General features: G+C 36.9%; 1 protein-coding gene across 3 annotated transcripts in view; it reads right to left on the bottom strand.

Annotated features, from left to right (window-relative positions):
- The window catches only part of LOC131042668 (uncharacterized), a 98,916-nt gene extending 74,133 nt beyond the window's left edge, over positions 1-24,783 (bottom strand). For 2 of the 3 annotated variants that reach the window (XM_057975991.2, XM_057975994.2), the window contains exon 1: positions 24,584-24,783. The gene's annotated coding sequence lies outside the window, so the exon portion shown is untranslated. Of the gene's footprint in view, positions 1-24,266; positions 24,457-24,583 lie in introns of those variants that run through there. The other variant, XM_057975992.2, reaches the window with a different exon arrangement.
- Between the last annotated feature and the right edge of the window lie 241 nt (positions 24,784-25,024).

The raw sequence follows: 25,024 nt of genomic DNA, 5'->3' as shown, positions 1-25,024 counted from the left end.
TCAAGCAATAGCATTCAAAACTGATGGAGAAACCCTAAAAATAAGCTCAGATTAAAGGTACGCAGTGATTAAAATATCCTTCACAGTTACAATTTCAAATATACTTCAATACATTGATACATTTTGATTCTCTTCACTAACATTAACCACACAATAAATTGTTAGCATAATTTCACATTTCAAAATTAAGTGTTAATATACTAATTTTAAGAGATAATGTCCTATGAAACTACAAATTACTTAACTTTGAATTCTTAAATTTACACTGCGCATTAAGTAATTATGACATGCACTCAACAGATCCTAGGCTACGCATACCCAGGCATATAAATTTAGAAAAATGCATGCATTTTACATGCTTAAGAAAAAAAAGTGAACTTTCCCAAAATAAGTAGAAATTCCTATAATTGATTTAATTCTTAAATTTGCACTTTCCATTAAATAAATATGAAATGCACTCAGCAGATATGAGGTCACACACACCCGGGCATATGAAATATACTAGAATGTATGCACCATACATATTTAAAAACATAACTAGCACTTGCACCTATTGGAGGTTCAAAGGATATGCCGATAGCGTTGATTTTAGTGATCAGAATTAACATGATTCAGAAATAAATAAATACACATACACAAGAACACCAAGATACCCTGGGAAAACCTCCCTCTTGGAGGTGAAAAACCCAGCAACAATTCTCAGATCTTGATAAGGCAATAACCAATTGAATTTACAATGAGCTTCTACACTTGAAGCTAACAACAAACTAATCACAGTAATATCTTCAACCTATAACACACTGTAATAGTGAACTTATCTGCAGATGTTGCTGCTGATGATGTCCACAGCCCAATGATAGTTCAGTGACCTTCCAAATGAAGACTTCTGTCAGAAGGAGCAGTAGCAAAGAAGTTCACTGCCCTTGGATGGAGTTCGCTGACCTTCCACAGGTGTTTGCTATGCTTCAAGGGTGTTTGCTGTCTTCTAAATATATTTGCTGTGCTCTCAATGATGATCGCTGTCTTTAGATGAGATTCACTGATCACTGAAGGTAATTCGCTGATCACTGAAGACAATTCAGTGCTTGATGACAGATAGAAGGTATTCGCTGAATGTGTGTCTTAGCAATTGCATTAGCATTAGATATATATAAGACTCTAGCCATCAGTTTGCCTTAGGTTGGTTAGGAGTCTAAATTACAATACAAAAATATAAGTTGGCGCCAAAACCAAATAACCCCACACGTTAGGCAAGATAGGGTAGGGTTAAAAAAACATGCTAGGTGCAAGATAAACCCACAAGTTACATATGCCGCCCACATAGGGCATGATTAATACAAATATGTTTTACGCCTTTTAATGTCGATAGACTCATACACATGCTATGTTAGCTAGGTCGGCCCTAGAAGGGCTCCGACCTAGCTATATACAACAACAAATAGGAAATTATAGGTACATTTTAATATATTTTAATATTACTTAATTAGTTGTATTTCTTATACATTTTATTTTATTTTATTTTTGTCTTCCAATTGATTTATGTTGTTTTATCATTGGTTTGTCACCTTATTACTCACGGATATTTTTAATTTCCATTTTTATGAATTTTATATTATTTTAAATCTCCTTGATTTTTACTCACTTGAAATACTGATTGTTTTTTATTTTACTATGCATTGTTTTTATGTTTTGACTATAAATATGAATTTTGATTTGTACTGTATAATAAAATTAGTTATCCTCAATTTTTTTTATACAAATTGAAAATGTTTCCACTAACAAGCAGAAGAATTCGCCCATCTGAGTCATTTAAAATACATTTTTTGTGAATAATTAATAGTCAAAGATATTTGTTAAAAAATACATTCGTAATCCATGTTATAAATTTGTTTAGACAAAAAAATATTTAACAAAATTGTCATGTCCCCACATTTGTAGAAAATATAATTGATATATTTTTACCATAACATATGTAAAATCATAATGAAATTATTATATTGCATTATTGATATCATATTATTAATTTACACTTTATATTGATTAATGATTATTTTAATTAGCAATGTTCAAAAATACATTATAAGCAATAGAAAGCAACTTACTAATTCTATTTCCTAAGACCCGATAACCTTTGGTGAATCCGTGGGATGATTAGGTGTTACCCACGTCAGATTGTGGAGGGCCCCGCTAGGTAAAGGTGGTGTCCCTTCATACTGGTTACCAAGAGAAGTATCGTGACTTTCCACCATGATGGTTGGGGAGGTTAAATACCCCTCCCCCCTGTGCAAATCAAAGGAGGAGGAAGAACGGATAATCAAGGGTCTGCAGGAAAGGAAAGAAAAGAAAGGAATCTCCAGGGCTGCCAACAGGGATAAGGGAAAGAGTCAACAGTGACAAGTATGTATAAGTCTGACTTTTGATTTAATATTAGAATATAGCCAGTCAGCAATTTATATATATTAAAATCTTATTGGTATGTAATTATATATAACTGTTGTCTGTAATGCTAATCAAATGGGTGACATTTATATGATATTAAGTTGAGAAGCAAATAATATATAATTACTCAAACAGTATTGAAATGATTATACATAACAGTACTGTTTGTTAAACATAATACATATAGATATACATCTGTTAATGAATCCAAAAGGAATAAGGCAATCAAATGCAGTTTGTAATAAATTGCTATAATACTGTAAAATGCTATTAATATAAGATGCAGCAATGACACTTAATGAATAATTCTGATTTAAAGTAATACTAACAGAAAGAACTATTAACAATCTGATATAAGACACTAAGCAATATGGTATAATGGAAGTATAATAACTATGTCAAATACAATTGATTATCACAATTAGTTGAGTTGAATAACAAATATGATTTCAGTGGGAATATCATAATTGGTTCATTGCATATGAGGGACCCTCTCTTAGGTACGCCACTCCATAGTGGATGCCTAACCCCTGCCACATGGAGCCAAGAGGGATGAAGCATCTGCTCTTGGGCTTAAGAGAGGGGGTGGTTGTGATGAGGGGGAACGGTGATAGGACACCTCGTTGGGTATGCCACTCCATGATGGATGCTTAACACCTGCCATATGGAGCCAAGGGGGATATGGTATCTGCTCTTGGGCCTAGGAGGGAGGATTCCTTGGACACCCTATCCAACTAGCCTACCCTAGTGTAATGAGGAATTGGATAGCTAAGAAAAGTAACTAGCCTATAAATCTGATTTTATCTAACAAATCTGACTGTATCTGACAGATATAACAATCTGAATTTATTTAATAAATCTCATACTAATGGTAATTAATGCATTAAGACATACATCATTCAACATACTTTTTAGTGTGTGTTTCAGTTTTATAAGTATCATTACATATATGTTCTCTGGTTTTTTATATGCAGGAAAACAGTAAACAGAGGTACTCCCCTAAACTTAAATTATTTTAGACTTGGGTAAATTGGGGTTAACTTTAAAGGTATAGCTAACTAGGGGATATTACAGTGGTATCAGAGCCAACATCCTGCCATCCTAGGGATCAATAGTTGATGCAACCAAGTCAAAGAACCTTAAGGGCCCTTGAAAGAGAAAGAAAGAGGATTATGGAGCAGGAATTAAGAACATTTATGGAGAAAAATGAACAGACAAATCAAGCCATGCTTCTAGCCTTGCAAAACATAAATAATACCATGCGTGACTTAAGACCAAACCAGGGAAACAATAGGGAGGAAAATTTCAGCCAATCAGTAAGTGACAGTGGGACCACTCCCGCAACCACACTGCCACCCTTCATACCTGGGGAAAGATCCTCAAGAGGATATGAAGAGATTAATAACCCAAATGTAGAAGCACTTGCCATGAAATATGCTAGGCTTGAACCAGAAATCAAAAGGAGCATCCCCTTCCCAGCCTATTGTGAGGCAAAAATGAAGACATCCCAAAGAGATAGGGACAACCGCCCAAACCGCAGTATCCAAAACAAGATAGGAAAATTGAGCATTCCAAATTTTGATGGGACAGGAAAAACTACAGCACATGCATGGACCCGAAAATTGGAAACCCATTTAACCCTTAGTCCCATGACAGAAAGCGATGCTGTAACATTTGCCATATTGCACTTAGATGGGATTGCCCATGATTGGTGGCATCATGGGTTGGTCACACAAGATCATAAGAACATAAAAACCTACAAGTCCTTCAAAAAAAGACTTATTGAGAGGTTTGATCAAACGCACCCCCAAAAACACTTTAGGGAGTTAGCCAAAATAAGGTAACGAGGGTCCCTTGAACAATATATCTCCAAATTTCAAAATCTAGCAATCATGGTTTCGGGAATATCCGAAGAGAGGCTTACCTACCTTTTCGTAGAAGGGCTATCCGATAGCATTCGTGGCTTACTTAGTGCCTTTGATCCTTCTACCCTACAAGGGGCAATCCGAAAAGCCACTCGCCTAGATGTTGCCCAAGCAAAGGGAAGATGTTGCCCAAGCAAAGGGAAAATCTTACTCAAGTAAAACACCAACAAAAAACAAACACTTCCATGAGAAGGACAAACACAAAAAGCAGTACCTTCCCATAAAAGATCGAGAAGAACTACAAAGGAAAGGACTATGTTTTGACTGCAAAGAAAAGTGGGAACCAGGTCATTTGTGTAAGCAGAAGGAAGGATAGGAAAGGGAGAAATGTTTCAAATGTAAAGAATCATGGGGCCCAGGACATGTCTGTAACCAAAAGGATTTTAGGAAGAAAAACCTATGCTACAGATGCAAGGAAAAATGGGAACCAGGGCACAGGTGTGGGAAAAGAAGTCAAGTTCACAATATTGAGGCCATGCTCCAAGAAATGGGAGGAGGAGTGAATCCATGCAAAAGGACAAGGGGGGATGATAATGATGATGATGATGATGAAAAGGAAGCTTGCATTTCAAAAGCATCCAAACACTATCCTTTTCGAATCCGAGGAACGATTAAAGGACAAAAGGTAACGACCTTAGTTGACAGTGGGGCAACTCATAATTTTATTGATCAAAACTTAGTTGCAAAATTGGGTCTTGGAACTGAAGTTTTCAAGGGATTTAATGTGACATTGGCTGATGGATCCACCATTTCTAGCAGGAAGAAGATTCCCCTACTCAAGATTAATCTAGGAAGGCACCCAGTTGAAGACAAGTTTTACATTGTAGATATGGGTGACACAGATGTAATACTAGGAACTCCATGGATACATTCCTTGGGGCGTTTTATTTTTGATCACCCAAAATTAGAAATATGCTTTGTACATAAAGGAGAGAAGGTTACTTCACATGGAATATCTGATGGATCACCTAGAGTAATTTCATCAAAAAAAATGGAGAAAGCCTTTAGACATGATCAAATAGAATGGGTAGCTCAGTGTCTGATTTTAGATAGAACAACTCCCAAGGGGAAAGCAGCTCACATTGACATACAACCAATATTAAGAAAACACAAAAAGGTCTTCAGTGATATCCCACCCAGACTCCCTACAAAAAGGGGCTTTGAGCATTCCATTGAACTAGAAGAAGGAACAAAGCCAGTTGTTACCACTCCTTATCGTCATCCCCGTGGATATAAGGAAGAAATTGAGAAAACCATAAAAGAGTTGTTAAGAATGGAGCACATTCAACCCAGTTCTAGCCCCTTTGCATCATCAGTTGTACTCTCAAAAAAGAAGGATGGCACTATGAGGATGTGTATTGATTACAGGGCATTAAATAAAAAAACAATTAAGAATAGATATCCCATTTCTCGAGTGGATGAACTTATTGCTGAACTACATGGGGCCGTCTACTTCTCCAAAATTGATCTAAGATCAGGTTACCATCAGATTAGGCTAAGAGAAGAGGACATACCAAAAACAGCTTTCCGGTGCCACTATGGACATTTTGAGTTCCTTGTCTTACCTTTCGGGCTAACTAATGCCCCAGCTTCTTTCCAATCCTGTATGAATCACATTTTTAGAGGGAAGCTGAGAAAATTCTTATTGGTATTTTTTGATGATATACTGATCTACAGCAGAACATGGGAAGAACACTTGAAGCATAGATGAGATACTAAACATACTAGAGCAGCATTACTTATTTGCTAAGCAATCTAAGTTCGAATTTGGCATGGAAGAAATTTTGTACTTAGGCCATAAAATCAATGCTCAAGGGGTAAAAGTTGATGAGGAGAAGATTGAGGCTATCCGAAGCTGGCCAAAACCCAAAACCCTCACTCAGCTCAGAGGTGCGAATTTGGCATGGAGGAAATTTTGTACTTAGGCCATAAAATCAATGCTCAAGGGGTAAAAGTTGATGAGGAGAAGATTGAGGCTATCCGAAGCTGGCCAAAACCCAAAACCCTCACTCAACTCAGAGGATTCTTGGGACTATGCAGCTATTACAGGAGGTTTGTGAAGGGATTCTCAAAACTAACCTCACCACTCACTGATCTAACCAAAAAGGGAGCTTTCTCTTGGAATGAAAAGGCACAAGCAGCCTTCGAAAGGTTGAAGGAAGTGATGAGCTCGTGCCCTATATTGGCAATCCCTGATTTTAACTCATCCTTTGAACTATGTTGTGATGCCTCAGGAGAAGGTATCGGAGCAATATTGATGCAAAATAGACATCCCATAGCATTCGAAAGCAGGAAACTCAAGGATGTAGAAAGGACATATTCAGTTTATGACAAGGAAATGTTAGCTATAATGCATGCTTTGGAAAAATTTAGGCAATATCTAATCTGTGGGAGGTTCATTGTAAAGACAAATCACAACAGCCTTAGATTTTTCTTAAGTCAAAAGGATTTGAATGACAGACAACAAAAGTGGGTGAGCAAGTTGCAGGCGTATGATTTCGACATTGAATACATGAAGGGCAAGAACAATGTAGTAGCTGATGCATTATCACGAAGACCACATCTTGGTCCCATGTCAGCAATATCCATAGAATGGAAAACATCTCTAATCACTGAATATGCCAAGGATCAATTCTCAAGTGATTTGATAGAAGGGAAAATTCAGGATGATAAATATTGAAGGCCTCATCCTCTACAAGGGAAGAATTTACATCACCCAAGGGTCTCGATTAAAGCAGGAAATTTTGAAAACCTACCATGACAATCCATTATCTGGGCATCAGGGGTACTTAAAAACTTACAAGCAGATCAGGGAAAGATTCACATGGAAAGGACTTAAGGGAGATGTGCTAAAGCACACTAATGAGTGTCTTGTATGTCAGAAGAACAAAGAAGAGCACACTTTCCCAGCAGGTCTACTCCAACCTTTGCCCATACCAGATCAAAAATGGGAGAGCATCTCTATGGATTTTATCACGGAATTGCCCAAGGTGCAGGGTAAGGATTGCATTTACGTACTGGTAGACCGTCTCACTAAATATTCACACTTTATGGCCATATCGACAGATTTTAGAGCTCCTCAGGTGGCTGAGATATTCTTCAAGGAGGTGTTCAGGCTACATGGTCTCCCTCGAAATATTGTTAGTGATCGGGACAGCCGCTTCCTTAGCAATTTTTGGCAAAAATTGTTCAAATTAGCAGGGGTAGAATTAACCCCAAGTACCAGTTATCACCCCCAAACAGACGGGCAGACGGAGATTGCGAACAAATGGTTGGAAGGGTATTTGAGGAATTATGTCACAGGGCAGCAGAATGGTTGGCTTAAATGGTTGCACTTGGGAGAGTATTGCTATAATACTACCCACCACATGTCCATAGGGATGAGCCCCTTTCGAGCATTATATGGATATGAGGCCACATCCTTTGGAGATTTGGTTCGGATAGAGAGTCGTGCCCCAGGAGCCAAGGACTTCATACAGCAGAATGTGGACATCATGAACTCACTCAAGGACAACCTTCATCACGCCCAAAATCAGCAGAAGGTATACGCTGATAGGAAAAGGACTGAGCGCACATTTGAGATTGGGGATATGGTCTTTTTGAGATTACAACCATATAAGCAATCATCCATCAAGGTTAGTGGAGCTGAAAAACTTAAACCCCGATTTTATGGACCATACAAGGTATTGAGAAAGATAGGAGAAGTAGCTTATGAATTGGAACTCCCTCCCAATAGCAGAATTCACAATATATTTCATGTATCCCACCTCAAAAAGGTTTTGGGGCAGCACACCATCCCATGCTCCGAATTGCCACCCTTGGATGATGAAGGGAAGTTGATCTTGGAACCAGAAACTATCCTCAATATGCAAGAAAAGAGGTTAAGAAACAAAACTATTGAAGAATACCTAGTCAAATGGAAAGGTCTACCGATGGAGGATGCAACTTGGGAAGGACCTGAGATATTTGATCATCCAAATTTGAAATTGCTTGAGGACGAGCAATCTCGGGAAGGGAGGACTGTCATGTCCCCACATTTGTAGAAAATATAATTGATATATTTTTACCATAACATATGTAAAATCATAATGAAATTATTATATTGCATTATTGATATCATATTATTAATTTACACTTTATATTGATTAATGATTATTTTAATTAGCAATGTTCAAAAATACATTATAAGCAATAGAAAGCAACTTACTAATTCTATTTCCTAAGACCCGATAACCTTTGGTGAATCCGTGGGATGATTAGGTGTTACCCACGTCAGATTGTGGAGGGCCCCGCTAGGTAAAGGTGGTGTCCCTTCATACTGGTTACCAAGAGAAGTATCGTGACTTTCCACCATGATGGTTGGGGAGGTTAAATACCCCTCCCCCCTGTGCAAATCAAAGGAGGAGGAAGAACGGATAATCAAGGGTCTGCAGGAAAGGAAAGAAAAGAAAGGAATCTCCAGGGCTGCCAACAGGGATAAGGGAAAGAGTCAACAGTGACAAGTATGTATAAGTCTGACTTTTGATTTAATATTAGAATATAGCCAGTCAGCAATTTATATATATTAAAATCTTATTGGTATGTAATTATATATAACTGTTGTCTGTAATGCTAATCAAATGGGTGACATTTATATGATATTAAGTTGAGAAGCAAATAATATATAATTACTCAAACAGTATTGAAATGATTATACATAACAGTACTGTTTGTTAAACATAATACATATAGATATACATCTGTTAATGAATCCAAAAGGAATAAGGCAATCAAATGCAGTTTGTAATAAATTGCTATAATACTGTAAAATGCTATTAATATAAGATGCAGCAATGACACTTAATGAATAATTCTGATTTAAAGTAATACTAACAGAAAGAACTATTAACAATCTGATATAAGACACTAAGCAATATGGTATAATGGAAGTATAATAACTATGTCAAATACAATTGATTATCACAATTAGTTGAGTTGAATAACAAATATGATTTCAGTGGGAATATCATAATTGGTTCATTGCATATGAGGGACCCTCTCTTAGGTACGCCACTCCATAGTGGATGCCTAACCCCTGCCACATGGAGCCAAGAGGGATGAAGCATCTGCTCTTGGGCTTAAGAGAGGGGGTGGTTGTGATGAGGGGGAACGGTGATAGGACACCTCGTTGGGTATGCCACTCCATGATGGATGCTTAACACCTGCCATATGGAGCCAAGGGGGATATGGTATCTGCTCTTGGGCCTAGGAGGGAGGATTCCTTGGACACCCTATCCAACTAGCCTACCCTAGTGTAATGAGGAATTGGATAGCTAAGAAAAGTAACTAGCCTATAAATCTGATTTTATCTAACAAATCTGACTGTATCTGACAGATATAACAATCTGAATTTATTTAATAAATCTCATACTAATGGTAATTAATGCATTAAGACATACATCATTCAACATACTTTTTAGTGTGTGTTTCAGTTTTATAAGTATCATTACATATATGTTCTCTGGTTTTTTATATGCAGGAAAACAGTAAACAGAGGTACTCCCCTAAACTTAAATTATTTTAGACTTGGGTAAATTGGGGTTAACTTTAAAGGTATAGCTAACTAGGGGAGATTACAAAAATTGTGTTCACATGAAAAAAGGTGGTATAAAGATACATCTAAGAGATTATGAATTGTTTTAATGTGGGTTATCTTTTACGTGAAACAGTTTCATAAATTCGTTGTGAAAATCAGATTCACTGGTAAAAAACCTTAGTTCATATTAACTGGTAAAGATTACAATTTATAGAAATACAAAACAATATAGAAATTAATGATATTACCTACCTCTATCTACCTAATATTGTAGATACGTTAATGAAATCTAACAACCTAAGTTGACCATTAACAATATAAGAAATTATTATTCTTACACCCTCCCTTAATGGTCAATCTATCAAAAACACCAAGTTGCCCCCTAAATTTTACAAATTTATCTGGACTCAGAGACTTGGTGAGAATATCTGCAGTTTGATCCGCTGTCGGAACATACTGCAACTAAACTGATCCGTCTTCTACCAGCTTGCAGATGTAGTGACAATGAAGTTTGACATGCTTGGTACGTTCATGTTAGACTGGATTTTTGGCCAATTTGAGCACCCCTTGATTATCAGTATACAAGGGAGAAGGACCTATCTGTGGCATCTGCATGTCAAAGAGCATCCTTCAGAGCCAAACTGCCTCACATGCGGCCTTGACTGTCCCCTGGTATTCGGCTTCGGCCGAGGAAAGAGCCACGGCCTATTGCTTCTTGCTACTCCAAGTGACAGCACCATTACCCAAACTGAATACGTACCCAGAATTGGATTTTCTCTCATCCACCGATCCTACCCAATCTAAGTCAATATAACCAATCAGCTTTGGATCGTTGCACCTAGTATACAGAATGCCATAGTCTGAAGTGCCTTTCACATATCGTAACACTCGCTTCGCTGCAATCCAATGATCAGCTTTTGGAGCTGTCATGAAGCGAGAGATGTAGCTGACAGAGAAACTGATGTCAGGTCTAGTGGCAATGAGATAGGTGAGGCTGCCTACTAGCTGTTTGAATTTTGTTTCATCTACTGCAGGTGAATCAGACTTGATTGATAACTTCAGCCCTTTCTCCATAGGTGCGGAAGCAGGTTTACAATCCTGCATTCAAAACTTATCCAGCAAACTGTGGGCATACTTGAACTGTGAAATAAAGATACTGTCATCAGTTTGCCACACTTCAACACCTAACTAATAATGGAGAAGCCCCAAATCTGTCATGTCAAAAGCTTGGCACAAGTCCTGTTTGATGGTTGTAATCAAATGTGTCGAATTGCTAGTAATGAGCAAGTCATCCACGTAGACAACAAGAAAAATAAAAATCATCACTGGAGAGTTTGACATACAAATTAGTATCAGAGAGACTGCGCTGAAAACCATGTTCAACCAAATACTGATCAACCTTGAAGTACCAAGCCCGAGGGGCTTGCTTCAGGCCATAGAGGGCTTTTACCAATCTGCAAACCTAATGTTCCTTACCAAGAACCTTGAAGCCAGGAGGTTGAGTCATATAAACTTCTTCCTACAAGTCACCATTGAGGAATGCACTATTAACATCCATCCGAGGAAGTTTCCATCCAAACTGAGTTGCAATGGCGAGAAGAAGACGAATGGTACTCATCTTGGCAGTAGGAGCAAAAGTCTTCTCGTAGTCAATGCCCTCCCACTGGGTAAAACCCCGAGCAACCAATCTGGCTTTGTACTTATCCAAAGTAGCATCTGCATGATACTTGACTTTGTAAACCCATTTACAGTAGATAGGTTTCTTCCCAGGAGGCAAATCAGAAAGAACCCAAGTGTTATTCTTCAGAAGACTATGGTATTATGTCTCCATAGCCTTTTCCCACTCAAGAATGCCTTTAGCCTCCAAATACATTTGGGGCTCATGGATGTTGTGGATGTTGGCCATAAGTGCAAAGTTGACGATATTTTGTTGTTTTCTCTTTCTGCGAGCGGATCTACCCTCAATAAGCTCATCATCATGAAGATCTCCGATAGTCTTGGCCCACCACTTAGGCCTGAGGGTAGAAGTACCAACATCTGACATTGGAGGAACAACATCCCCTAGAGTTTTTGGAACAAAGTCATCTGGATGTGAATCCTGTGAAAAATCAAGTGGTGCTGGATCGGTAGATTCCTCATCTTCAGAGTCAAAATGCTCTGAAGCCCTCCCATCATGGGAACCAAGAGGAAGACGAACACCAACATCAGGAGTCTTCATAGATTGAGTCGCGGGACTAGGAGCAGTAGAAGACATAAATGGACCAGTAGTCTCATCAACCACAACATCACGACTGAAAATAAGACGATCTATCTCTACATCAATCAACCTATAGGCCTTGTGGTTGTCGTTGTAACCAGTAAACATAAGTGTTTGGCTCTTTGAATCCAGCTTAGCATTCTTAGCGTCTGGAATCCATACATGAGTCGTAGAACCGAAGACTTTTAAATGGCCCACTTTAGGCTTGTGTCCTGACCAGGGTTCTTCAGGAGTCATCTTCTTAACGGCATGTGTAGGTGACCGGTTTAGCAGATAGACTGCAGTGTAAACTGCTTCAGCCCAGTATTTCTTAGGAACATTTCTATGTTCTATCATAAAACGAGCCATTTCAGTAATGGTGCGATTTCTACATTCAATTACAACATTCTGCTAAGGGGTGTATGGTGTGGTGAATTGGCGTTTAATGCCATGTGTAGCACAAAATGTGGAGAAGTCATTGGAACAAAACTCCCCCCCATTAGCTGACCTTAGAGTGACAATCAGAGAACCGGATTCTTTCTCAACTAGGGCCTTAAACTGCTGAAATGTACTGAACACATCTGATTTATTTTTCAAAAAATACACCCACACTTTACGACTGAAATCGTCAACAAATAACAAGAAGTACCTGCAACCAATAACAGATGGAGTGTTCATTGGCCCACATACATCAGCGTGAACCAACTGAAGGACCTTGGAGGCTCACCAAGAATCACCATCCGAGAATGGTGTCCGATGCTGCTTCCCAGCTTGACAAGCTGCACAAACTACATGATTTTGAGGTTGGATCTCAGGTAGACCAGCAACCAAACCTTCTCGAGATAACTGGGAGAGATAGTGCACATTTAAGTGCCCATAACGCTAATGACAAAGTGTTTTAATGGATGTACTCCGAGCAACTAGAGCATGCTAGTCTATACAAACCATGATCTCCAAGTCCCATAGCGATTGTCGTACAAGTCTCCCTATCAACAATGTTGCAAATGGATGAACTGAAGACAACATCTAATTGAGGAGAATACCTCATGATCTGACTGGCGGAGAGGAGATTATGTTCCACATAGTAGACATCAAGAAAAATTAAATTTCTACCTCCTGAGTGAATCTGGACAGTGCCCTTACCAGCAACTGTGTACTCTTCTCCTCCTCCGAAGATTACTGAATCCGAAAATGGTTCAAATTTCGTGAACCAATCCCGACGATGAGTAAAATGCCGCGAAGCTCCTGAATCAATCTATTGAAATGGTACAATAGCTTTACTTTTGTATGCATCTCCAACAAACATTTGATTCTTTATAATAGTCGTTTTGGTCAGCAGTTTAATGTTTTTCCCACAAGGATAGATGTTGTAATGGCAATGTTGGAGTCCTTTACCTCTTGTTTCTCACTTCTTTCTCATGCAGGTCAATCATCTCAATGATTGATCACAAAGTGTGGTCAAAAATGTTGATAAATTATTTTATCTTGCTCATTTATTGCCTTGAAGCGATATAATAATGTTTCAAGACATAAGAGATTTTAAACTTCACCAATCTATAATTTAAGAGACATTTTTCTGAAGCAAAATCTATGCATGAAGAATTTTAACATCACTTTTTTGTCTCACAAAATTTGCCTCATTGATTTCACGCTTCCCTCGTGGCATTGCTACAGTGTCTATCAGCATCACCCTCTATAAAAGATTTGTTCTTTGCCTCGATGCTTTAACTGAGTTGACTTTCTTTGCTCTCTGATCTGTAAAGCAAAGTTTTTTTAAGGCTCTGTTCGTTGGGTTCTCATTCCAAGGGTATGTATCGCTCAGAAAAATGCTTTGTGTTGTTCTGGATTGGGCCTGCGATTAAGGGCAAATTTGTGATAAATTTAGAATTCAGAGGATTTTTCATAGTATGTTGGAACTAAAATGCAAGCAAGAACAATTCTGTAGAAGATTTTTCCAACGACAATATTGATATTGTAGTTAGTGTAAAACGTCCTGGAAGAGGAAGACCCAAGAAGCATCCCCTGCATTTTGAATTCTGCATCAAGTCTCAACAAAGTGAGAACGCAAATGCCAACGGCTTGAAGAGATTGAAGAGCAAACAGCTTCAGGACATGTCGTCTACAAGGAGAAGTGAAAGGTATTTTGAGAGTTTATCACCATACTTCAAGAGCATGATCCACGACAAACGGAAGAAGATGAAGATTCTTGGAGGCGAATGGTCGTCCATGGGATGTGCGAGTTCCGAGGAGGGAATGAAGCATGGAGAAGGAGAATTTAATCAGCCTCTTGCGCAAAGTAGGTCTATGCCTGTACATCAGCCAGTGGAGAAGAAAGGAGACCTTTATCACATAGTGGCCTTAACCTCAAGCACATATTCAAATGGATCCAGTGAAAGACATCACACCCATAGAAAAGGATGAGAAATCTAAGCGCAGGGATTTGTAATTTCTGCATGGTTATTACAGTTTTAAAAAGAAAAGGCTTAGAAAAATTCGTTGAGGCCAGGGTAGAATTCATAGAGATTATTTTCAGTTCATCTCCATTGTTTCTTGAATTCATCCTCCACCATGGTGCTGGAGGTTATTATGATATGCATCGACAATTCGGAGTGGATGAGAAATGGGGATTACATAATCCAGGTTAACATCTTATCGAAATAGCATAAGAGTCCCAAAAAAAAAAAAAAAAATTGTGCGTTTCACAAAACAAACCCAATTCAAAGACCAAGCATAGAAAATTTGAAAGCTCTAAACAAAATGTCGAAAAATTTCAGACTGAAAAGTAACCTGTAATCTTGGAAAAAGATCTGCTGCAAAGAGGATAATTGAGACAAGAGGTGCCAGGCAGTTTAATAGATTTCCGGTACTTTGAAAATGGTTTTGCAGCACCAGAAAATGGTATAGGAGCGTGAAACAGGTTTTCTGGTCAATTGTAAACAGGCGAGTCCACAATAAAAGCCTATTGGCTAAAGATGGTGAACTTTAACCAAATAAGCAGAAATTCCTAGAAATAAAAAACATATGTGGCGGCTTGAAACCAGCCAAACTAAGATCTGGAAATTAGGGAGAAATAAATCAGAGGGAAAATCTAAAATAGTTTACTGGAAACAAGAAACCTGATTAATAACAAACTTATTATCATAAAATATATAAGTAAAGAGATAATATTTCAAGAAGCCATGTAATGAATTGTAAAGCTTCTGGTAGAAAACTGTGTATAGATTTTTCACTTCAATGTTTCAGAATCACGAAGAGGAGAAAAGGCTATATGCAGTTTTTTCCTAGAAGCTTTACAATTCATATCTGATACCACCAATACACTGAACAGAAAAAGCTATCAGATGAGTTGCTCCGCATTATGAAGACAACCCACTCTTCTATGTGCTAAATTCTGGTTGAGCTAGATTCCACAACCTCTCCCAACTCTATGATATGCTCTTAATCCCAAGCATGTCGGTACCCTTAGAAAGGTTATGACACTTGGCTTTGTACTATTGTTATACTTGTCTTTCAGTTTCACTGACTGCATATATGCTAACTTCTCCATATAGGCTTGCACATGCATGACGTAATTTAACACGTGCCAATAAATTGCATAAATGGAAAGCTCAATTTAATTTGATTACGCATCTTATGAATTGATGTGAAGAGCATTTAGGTGGTTGAAAAAAAAATATTTCTGTCTCATCTGCCCTCGTACCTGAATTTCAAATACAACTCCTTCAAGTTCCATTTGAATTTCATTAGGTCCATGTTCCCCCCATATATCCACTCTCTATGATATGCTCTTAATCACAAGCATGTTGAACACCCTTAAAAAGGTTATGACACGAGGCTTTGTACTATTGCTATACCTGCTTTAAGTTTCAATGACTGGAAACGTGCTAACTTTTCCGTATACGCTCAAGCAAGCATGAAATGTGCCAATTAATTGCATAAGTGGAGAGCTCAATTTGTTTTGATTAGGCATCTTATCAAAGTTGCATGGATATAGATACAGATACAGATATGGATACAGATGCGGCCATTTTTTAAGACCCCCAAATATGGACACGGCTGGATGCTTTACATTCATAAAAACACATACACATATTTAAGACAGTTTTCTAATTTATTAGAGGAGCTTTTCATTACTTTGAAAGCAATATAGACAAATAATTGCTACATAAATAATTATAAATTGATTTAACAATTTACAATACGCAAAATTCAGTAGAGTTGCATTCGAAGATAACCCAAAAAAACGGGTCGCTGAAATATGAAATGTTCCCTCTTAATTTGTTCTAAGATTTTTCTTCTCAACTACTCTTGTTTCACAGTTTGCATATATTCAGTTCTGCTGTTTGTAGTCTCAGTTGCAACAAATGGGTTTGATTGTCTCACTATTTGATTGGAACCATTGCAAATAAATACAAAGTGGAGATTTAATAAAAGAGACAGAATGTACATCACAGAAAGTAAAGTAAGGCCAAAAAATAATAAAAAATACTGTCCTTGTTTGCTTCCAGCAGACTGTATTAGAAGCTTCAGTTCAGAAGAACAGTCGATTAATAGAGAGTTAATGTCCAGCGTTGGAAAGCGCTGACATTAAGGGATGACATCTTTCATTACCAGCAACAATAACAATATAAGCCTGATCCTCTCAATATAGAAATCCAACAATTAGCAAAAGACCAGATATATCTCCAAGCTCGATTCAGAAATCTGGAGCAGATATCATGACAGCACTATGGATGAAGACCCTCCATTCGAAAATGGTGATATCTAGCATTATGAAGCAGTCACTGGAGATCTTAACTGTTCCTATCAAATTCCCCCAGCTGATATACCCCTTAATTCTGTCAACTGCAAGATTCCCTTGAGATTCTCTGTGACTCCACAAATAACCCAGGCAATCGTATCTTCTCCCAAATCTGGGACGGAATTGGTCACGAGTCAGCTATGTCAGCGATGAAGAAATGATGTGCACCAATCTTCATACGGATGAAGAAATGATGTGCACCAATAGCTGTAGCTGTGCGGATGAAGAAATGATGTGCACCAATCTTCATACGCCCAAAGATTATTAAATTTAATCACCTCCACTTAGATAATTCAGGTAAGACATTAGAGTTCTGGCAAAAACATAAATCTTTATTGAATCAGCCTTTGGCGAACTGAACTAATCTCCATGGCAATAAATAAAGATTTCATGAGCCAACATTAGAGAATGAATAAGTCCGATACAAATAAATGTTGACCCTAATATCACCGCTAATATTGTACTTACGGCTGATATAAGCTATTCAGCCCGTCTACCTTGTTGAGCTCCTTTTATTTATTCAGCCGTAGCCAAAATAATATACCCAAATGAACTCACGCCATAGATATATCAAATACACTTATTTTTCACCAGCATATAATATATTCAGAATAAAAAGATCTTTATTTTCAAATCAGATACAGATACAATATACCTCAATACTGCAAATAGCTTTATTCCAGAAACATTCCTCAAATTTGTAAACACTCCTCAGGAAGGGATGGGTTTTCATCCATACCTTCAACTCCAAGGGTTTTCATCCTCAGAAGTTCATCATATCAAATTCACAAGCATGCTTTACGTCCACCAGCCAGCCTCCTTAAAAAAAGCTCTAGGAAACATCTCAAAAACTAGGCCGACTTAAATATTAACCATATTTGGAAAGCTTTACTTAATAAAGTAACTTAAAATATTGTTTTAATATTTTCACTTTATTTTATATTTAAATTAATTAATTAAAGTCATCTTTAAGAATTAAAATTAATTTTTGGAGAACTTAATCAATTAATTCAATTAAACCACTTTATAAAAATTTAGGGACATTACAAAATAGAAAAACATTTCATTTGTCTTGCTCATTTGGTGTAGGTTTTGTTTATACCAAAAATAATTTAAAAAATTGCATGATTAAAGTTTTCTTAAATTAAGTTTAAGAAGATTTACGTCACATTTAAAAAAAAATCACACAATATCCGGCACAGTTGGAAAACCTTGATTTTTGGGCATGTGTGGGTACAATATCTGACATGTACCAGCACCGTATCATACATGTATCCGTACGGGGATACACACGCCAAGGGAGGGGCAGAGGCGTATCCAGCTACTCCGCATCTTAAAAATTGATGTGATGCATTTAGGTGGTTCAAATGCAACTTCTTCAAGTTCCCTTTGGATTTCATTATGTCCATGTTTCCCCCATATACCACTCTCACATTGGGGCAACCCAAAGGTCATCTATAAAAATCAGTAGTTCTGAATTGAACCCCATCATTTGCATAGGGTTTTTGGTCTTTGTGTGCTTGTAGAAGTAATATTAGTTTCATGCGCAATGCAAACTCTCAAAGGATACGCAAGCGAGGAAAGTGTTGGAGAAAGTCCAAAATAATTAAAACATGTATGTTACCATAATCAATCAAAAACACATTACACATTTCCTTCTAATCCACCTTCCCACAGTCAAGGTAGGATGTGAACATATAACTATAATGACAGCCAAAGATACAAGGGAATTGAACATATAAATCAGTAGTTCTGAATTGAACCCCATCATTTGCATAGGGTTTTTGGTATTTGTGTGCTTGTAGCAAGTAATATTAGTTTCATATGCAATGCAAACACTCAAAGGATACACAAGCGAGGAAACTGTTGGAGAAAGTCCAAAATAATTAAAACATGTATGTTACCATAATCAATCAAACACATTACGCATTTCCTTCTAATCCACCTTCCCACAGTCAAGGTAGGATGTGAACATATAACTATAATGACAGCCAAAGATAAAAGAGAATTGAACATATAAATCAGTAGTTCTGAATTGAACCCCATCATTTGCATAGGGTTTTTGGTATTTGTGTGCTTGTAGCAAGTAATATTAGTTTCATATGCAATGCAAACTCTCAAAGGATACACAAGCGAGGAAAGTGTTGGAGAAAGTCCAAAATAATTAAAACATGTATGTTACCATAATCAATCAAACACATTACGCATTTCCTTCTAATCCACCTTCCCACAGTCAACATAGGATGTGAACATATAACTATAATGACAGCCAAAGATACAAGGGAATTGAACATATAAATCAGTAGTTCTGAATTGAACCCCATCATTTGCATAGGGTTTTTGGTATTTGTGTGCTTGTAGCAAGTAATATTAGTTTCATATGCAATGCAAACTCTCAAAGGATACACAAGCGAGGAAAGTGTTGGAGAAAGTCCAAAATAATTAAAACATGTATGTTACCATAATCAATCAAACACATTACGCATTTCCTTCTAATCCACCTTCCCACAGTCAAGGTAGGATGTGAACGTGTAATATCCCTTGGCTAATCTGACCATGTTTCGCTTATTGAACCCCAAGGAATATTGTCAAACACTTGGCATACAATGTTTGAAGCCGCTGTAGTGAATTCTTTATTTGTCTTCTTTGGGTTTGTAGGCTGCAAATGAAGTTATGGAAAGCTTCTAACAATGCAAAGTTGTTATAGAAATGATATGCTAGCTGTTTTAGACCTTACACACACATGAAATGACTGAAAATTAACTTGTACAGCTAGTAGACATTAAGAGAAACACTTGTCATGCATCCCAAAGTGCACCTACAGCCATTAGGCATTTAAGCAAACAGTTGGCATGAAAGCTAAGTGGCTGATCAATGTTGAATGTCACCTGGAATATCAATCGACCCCAATCTATAGGTGATGGAGGCGGCTACAGGGGTTTGCAGAATGTAGAAGAAGCAGCCAAAGACTCCTTATTCAATCTTCATCATAAATCTGAACAAACATCTCCAATTTGGTCTCCACAAAGACCACAAAATTGGCAAGGTACTGTAGCGTTTACTGTAGCGCAACACTGTAGCAGCAAATAAACCCTCTGGATGATGTTCTCAGTCTGCCATATACATATGCCCTCAGCTATGCCAATAAATCTGAAAATAAATCTCCAACCAGCACAATGTCAACTTCTGGATGAAGCCAACCCTAGGAGCAACTTCAGATGAATATCTCACACCCTCAGATTGCTGATGCAATGAAGTCTTCACGTTCTCCAATGCCGATACTCTGGACAAGCTGCAGAAACCCCAGCTTCTTCTCCAAAGCCAAGAGACAAGTCTTCTCATCAAAAATAACAATGATCAATCCCTCTTCTCTTCTTTTCAAAAGCCTTATAAATATTTCCCATGAAGGTTCAATTTTCTCCAATAAGGCATTAAATCAATTAATGATATTAAATGACATTTAATGATATAATATTTTCACTTTGTCATTTAATATTTCACCTTGGTAAAAGAGCCACAATTAATTAATTAAATAGTCCCCTTTAATGATACTTGGACCCTTACTTAAGTTATAATATAAAATTATATTATAACTTAATAATATAAGCTCAAAACATTAATGTTTATTTAAACTAAATAAACATTAATATCTCCATTAATACTCAACATTTTTGAACGCCGTCTAAATTGGGAGCTGACATGATGAAGTTGCATATGACCATACCCCTTTACTAAAAATAGAAGGGGTCCATCTCTAACATCTCAAACTTACTATAAATAGTAAGTATAGCAAATGAAATCCAAATGATACCAAACGAAAGCCAGATCAAAACACACTGAACTCTGGAGACGATACAAGCCTCGGGAGACCCTCTATCCATACTCATTAGCCTACGAGGGTCAGAATGATAGGCTAATCACCCAAAAACCATGTCTGCTAAAATGGGGACATTACAGAACATATAACTATAATGACAGACAAAGATACAAGGGAATTGAACATATAAATCAGTAGTTCTGAATTGAACCCCATCATTTGCAGAGGGTTTTTGGTATTTGTGTGCTTGTAGCAAGTAATATTAGTTTCATATGCAATGCACACTCTCAAAGGATACACAAGCGAGGAAAGTGTTAAAAAGTCCAAAATAATTAAAACATGTCTGTTACCATAATCAATCAAACACATTACGCATTTCCTTCTAATCCACCTTCCCACAGTCAACGTAGGATGTGAACATATAACTATAATGACAGCCAAAGATACAAGCAATGATTGATCTTTGCTGATAGTAACTCCTTTAAAAGACAAGTGTTTTAATCATTGTCGTTACCTAACAAACTTAACCAAGGCTCAAACCCCATTTGTGAGCTCACTAGTTCGTAGCTCTAAGTCAAAAGCATATAATATTGTAAAGTTTCATATATATATATCATTGTTGTTACCTAACAAACTTAACCAAGGCTCAAACCCCATTTGCAACCTCACTAGTTCGTAGCTCTAAGTCAAAAGCATATAATATTATAAAGTTATATATATATATATATATATATATAGTCATATTCTGAACACATACTTTTAACTCATGAGCAAACTTAAACTTATTTTAAGGCATTTTACCTTGTTTGGAAGTGGCAAAGACATTTTTTGTAGCAACGACATTTTTCCTTGCAACAACCAACTGCTCATTTGCCTTTCTTCAAGATGCAACTTAATGACTATGGCAATGCATTTTATCTTCAAACTTCAACATTTGATAGTCTCTTTGCCAATTCAATGCATTATCCTCAATGGTTTTTGTAGGTTGTTCTTCATTTTTTGTTGCAAAAGGTATGCCTCCATAACCTATGACTTCATCAAACCCACCTCTCTTTCCAAATACACCAACAGTAATTTTACTTCTCCAAGCAACCAACTAAAATTGTAGTGCAATAGCTTCAAAGTAATCAAAAACTATCAAAGGATTGCCAATAAGATGCCTACATGATTAGCTTAAAGTGTATATATAATATCTATTCAAGGTTTTGTGATGTTTCACCATCTCTACGGCTTCTCTACTGCCATATGATAAAATTATCTTCATTAGTGATCACTTTGAAATGGTCTAGGAAAATACGTTGTTTTCTGATCTGAATCTTTTGCTAAGACTGCTTTTGTGGTGCAATTCCTTCTTATGTCCCCATTGTGCTCTATAAGCCTTACCCTAACTTTCCTCTTTGATTCGCCTATATTAAACATGTTGCATTCTCCACAACCGATACTGTAAGCCCACTCCAAAGTATCAGATCTAAGTAAATACCTATGAAAGAGCAATTGACCTTGATGTATTCCCAACATATCAAGTCCCTTAAGATAGTCAATTAAATCCACGGGATTTTAGTATTAGATCCCAATGAGTTATCCAATTATGATATCTGTTGAGATCAAGGTTGGGCCTATGTTCAGTTATGAATCTTATGATAACTACTCAGCATTTAATCAAACCTTTAAAAAACTGTATTCATCAATTTTCTAAAACCGTGACTGATAAAGAGATTGTCTTAGCATAACTCAACTAGCCCAATTGCCTAGATAAATTTTCCATAAGAAGAGATCATGCCTATAATATCAGTGCAAGCAATTCATCTTGATGTATTCCCAACATATCTAGTCCCTTAAGATAATCAATTTAATCCACGGGATTTTAGTATTAGATCCCAATGGATTATCCAGTTATGATATCTGTTGAGATCAGGGTTGGGCCTATCTAATGCATTTTTGTATAGCCCAGCATTTTTTCCATAACCCTACCTTATGGGCCTACCTTGCACTTATCATTGAAATATTAATTGATTCTGTATTTGACATGAGAAGGGCCTATACTGAGCGAATGGTAAATATCTACTAAATATGCTAATGGTGTATAACTTGTTGGTCATTTAATTCAAACTGTTAATTCTTAATAAAAATCACTTCAATTCGCCTAGCATCATTAATATGATAACATCTTGAGGCTCTTGTGTCTTCTTTATTAAGTGGTGGAGCTTGCTTCATACATTTGAAGCAATAGATGTTCTCACGGAGTACCATGCTGTAAGGTGAAGTTCTCTAAAAAATTTATCTTGTTAATTCTAACAGTTGAATTTGTGAAGATCTCATTGTTACATTCTGAAGCTTGGATCCAATTTTGTGGGAACCTGACATATCATGCTTATGGGTGCTAGTAAGATGGTGTTTCTGTACAAACAGCCAATCTCAACTCATTGGTTTGGTCATCCTAGAGCCAAAATAATTTGGTGGCCATTCATCTAAGCGAGTTGACTGAGGGGGATGTTGAAGAAATAATCCACAACCTAAGTTTTCAAGTACTTTAAGTTTACAAATATTGCATCAATTTAAGAAACAAAAACAAATTGTCTTACAAAAATGACGAGAAGTTGTCTCATGCAGTAGATCTAGATTAATAATTATAGGTTTTAGTTTATTGGAAGTTGTCTCTAAGAATTGGAGTATCTTAACTGATGATTCCAAGATTGTCTCTATTTTCAAGCATTCTGCTTAGTTATTGAGGGTTCTATTTGACAATTATGAGTTTGCACCTACAGAACTTGAACAATGTTTGAGATGGAAAATACAGATCCAGAGGTGTGTAATGATTATCTACTTCTGATTTGTGAATGATTCACTTCCTTGTTATGGAGCTCATTTATTATTGATTCCTGTGATGTGTACTACTTTATTATGGAGCACCCATACAAGTTTCTGGTATTTAAAAAAGGGTTGAAGAATAAAAAGGACACGGTATTCATGAATGATTCACTTCCTTGTTATGGAGCTCATTTATTATTGATTCCTGTGATGTGTACTATTTTATTATGGAGCACCCATACAAGTTTCTGGTATTCAAAAAAGGGTTGAAGAATAAAAAGGACACACTATTCATGACCCTCCTGGTTGCCCTATGGTATTCTCAAACATCCCCAGTTTTGTGGAGGCCTGGAATTGAAATTTTATACTCCATTGTATTTCAATGGTAAAAGTATCCAATATTTAAAAAGAAAGAAAAACATGAAAACATTCATTAACTTTCCCAGAGCCACTAGAATTTCCCAACAGCCCCAATTTATCCCTAGTGGAGTTCAAATCTCAGGAAGAAGATTAAATGGTAACTTAAAAAGCATCAGTAGATAATCTTGTACACTTTCTGATCCAAAACAATAGAGAAGAACCGAGCTTAAAATTAGGATACCACACTGTAAAAATTTTAATTCAGATGTTTTCAATTTCCTTGGCGATCCCTCTACAAGAATTACCTTAAAGAATGTGTCAAAAAGTACACCTGGGGAAATCTTGGAACTAAAACTCAAATCATTTCCTTCTATGACTAACCCCGCTGTCACTGCCCTGAATAAAGAGAATGCTTCCACAAACTTACAAGCTTTACTATCACTGAAATTATATGTTTAGGGTTAAAGTTTTGCCTAATCCCTGTAATAAAGAAATGTTGACCGGAAAGCAGAAGCCCTCAGAAAACCGCACATTGAAATCCTACCCAAGAATACGGCCTTATTCAGAAACGAGCTCGAAGCTTGGTACCAAAGAAATTCCAATGAGCAAGCATAAGGCTTACCTGTGAGTAGTCCAATTGAAGGAAACGGTAAACCAAAACGCAGATTCTATGCGCTGAAAGGAAGTGCAGCGAACGTTCTAATTTTCAGTTTGCCCTTTTGACTCTTTAAAAGCTAACGTTAGCAATAAATAGGCGAAGTTTCTTTCCGTTTGGTATTTCAACAACTTCCTGGTGACTGTGGGATTACCCAGGTTTGTAGGTAGGTGCCTAATCCATGAGGGAAATGTCTTTGCAACAAAGAAAATGGCACTCATAATATATTTTTATTTTTATTTTTTTTAATAGGGTAAAAATCAAAATATATTATGTTCTGATTTTTAATAATCCATGAGGGAAATGTATATGCAACAAAGTAAATGGCACTGATTATATATATATATATATATATATATTTTATTTTTATTTTTTTTTAGGGGTAAAAATCAAAATATATTATATTCT

Source organism: Cryptomeria japonica, chromosome 5, assembly GCF_030272615.1.
Source record: "Cryptomeria japonica chromosome 5, Sugi_1.0, whole genome shotgun sequence".
Lineage (NCBI taxonomy): Eukaryota > Viridiplantae > Streptophyta > Pinopsida > Cupressales > Cupressaceae > Cryptomeria > Cryptomeria japonica.
The sequence above is the reverse complement of the archived record's forward strand: the minus strand, read 5'-3'. Positions and strand labels throughout refer to the sequence as shown.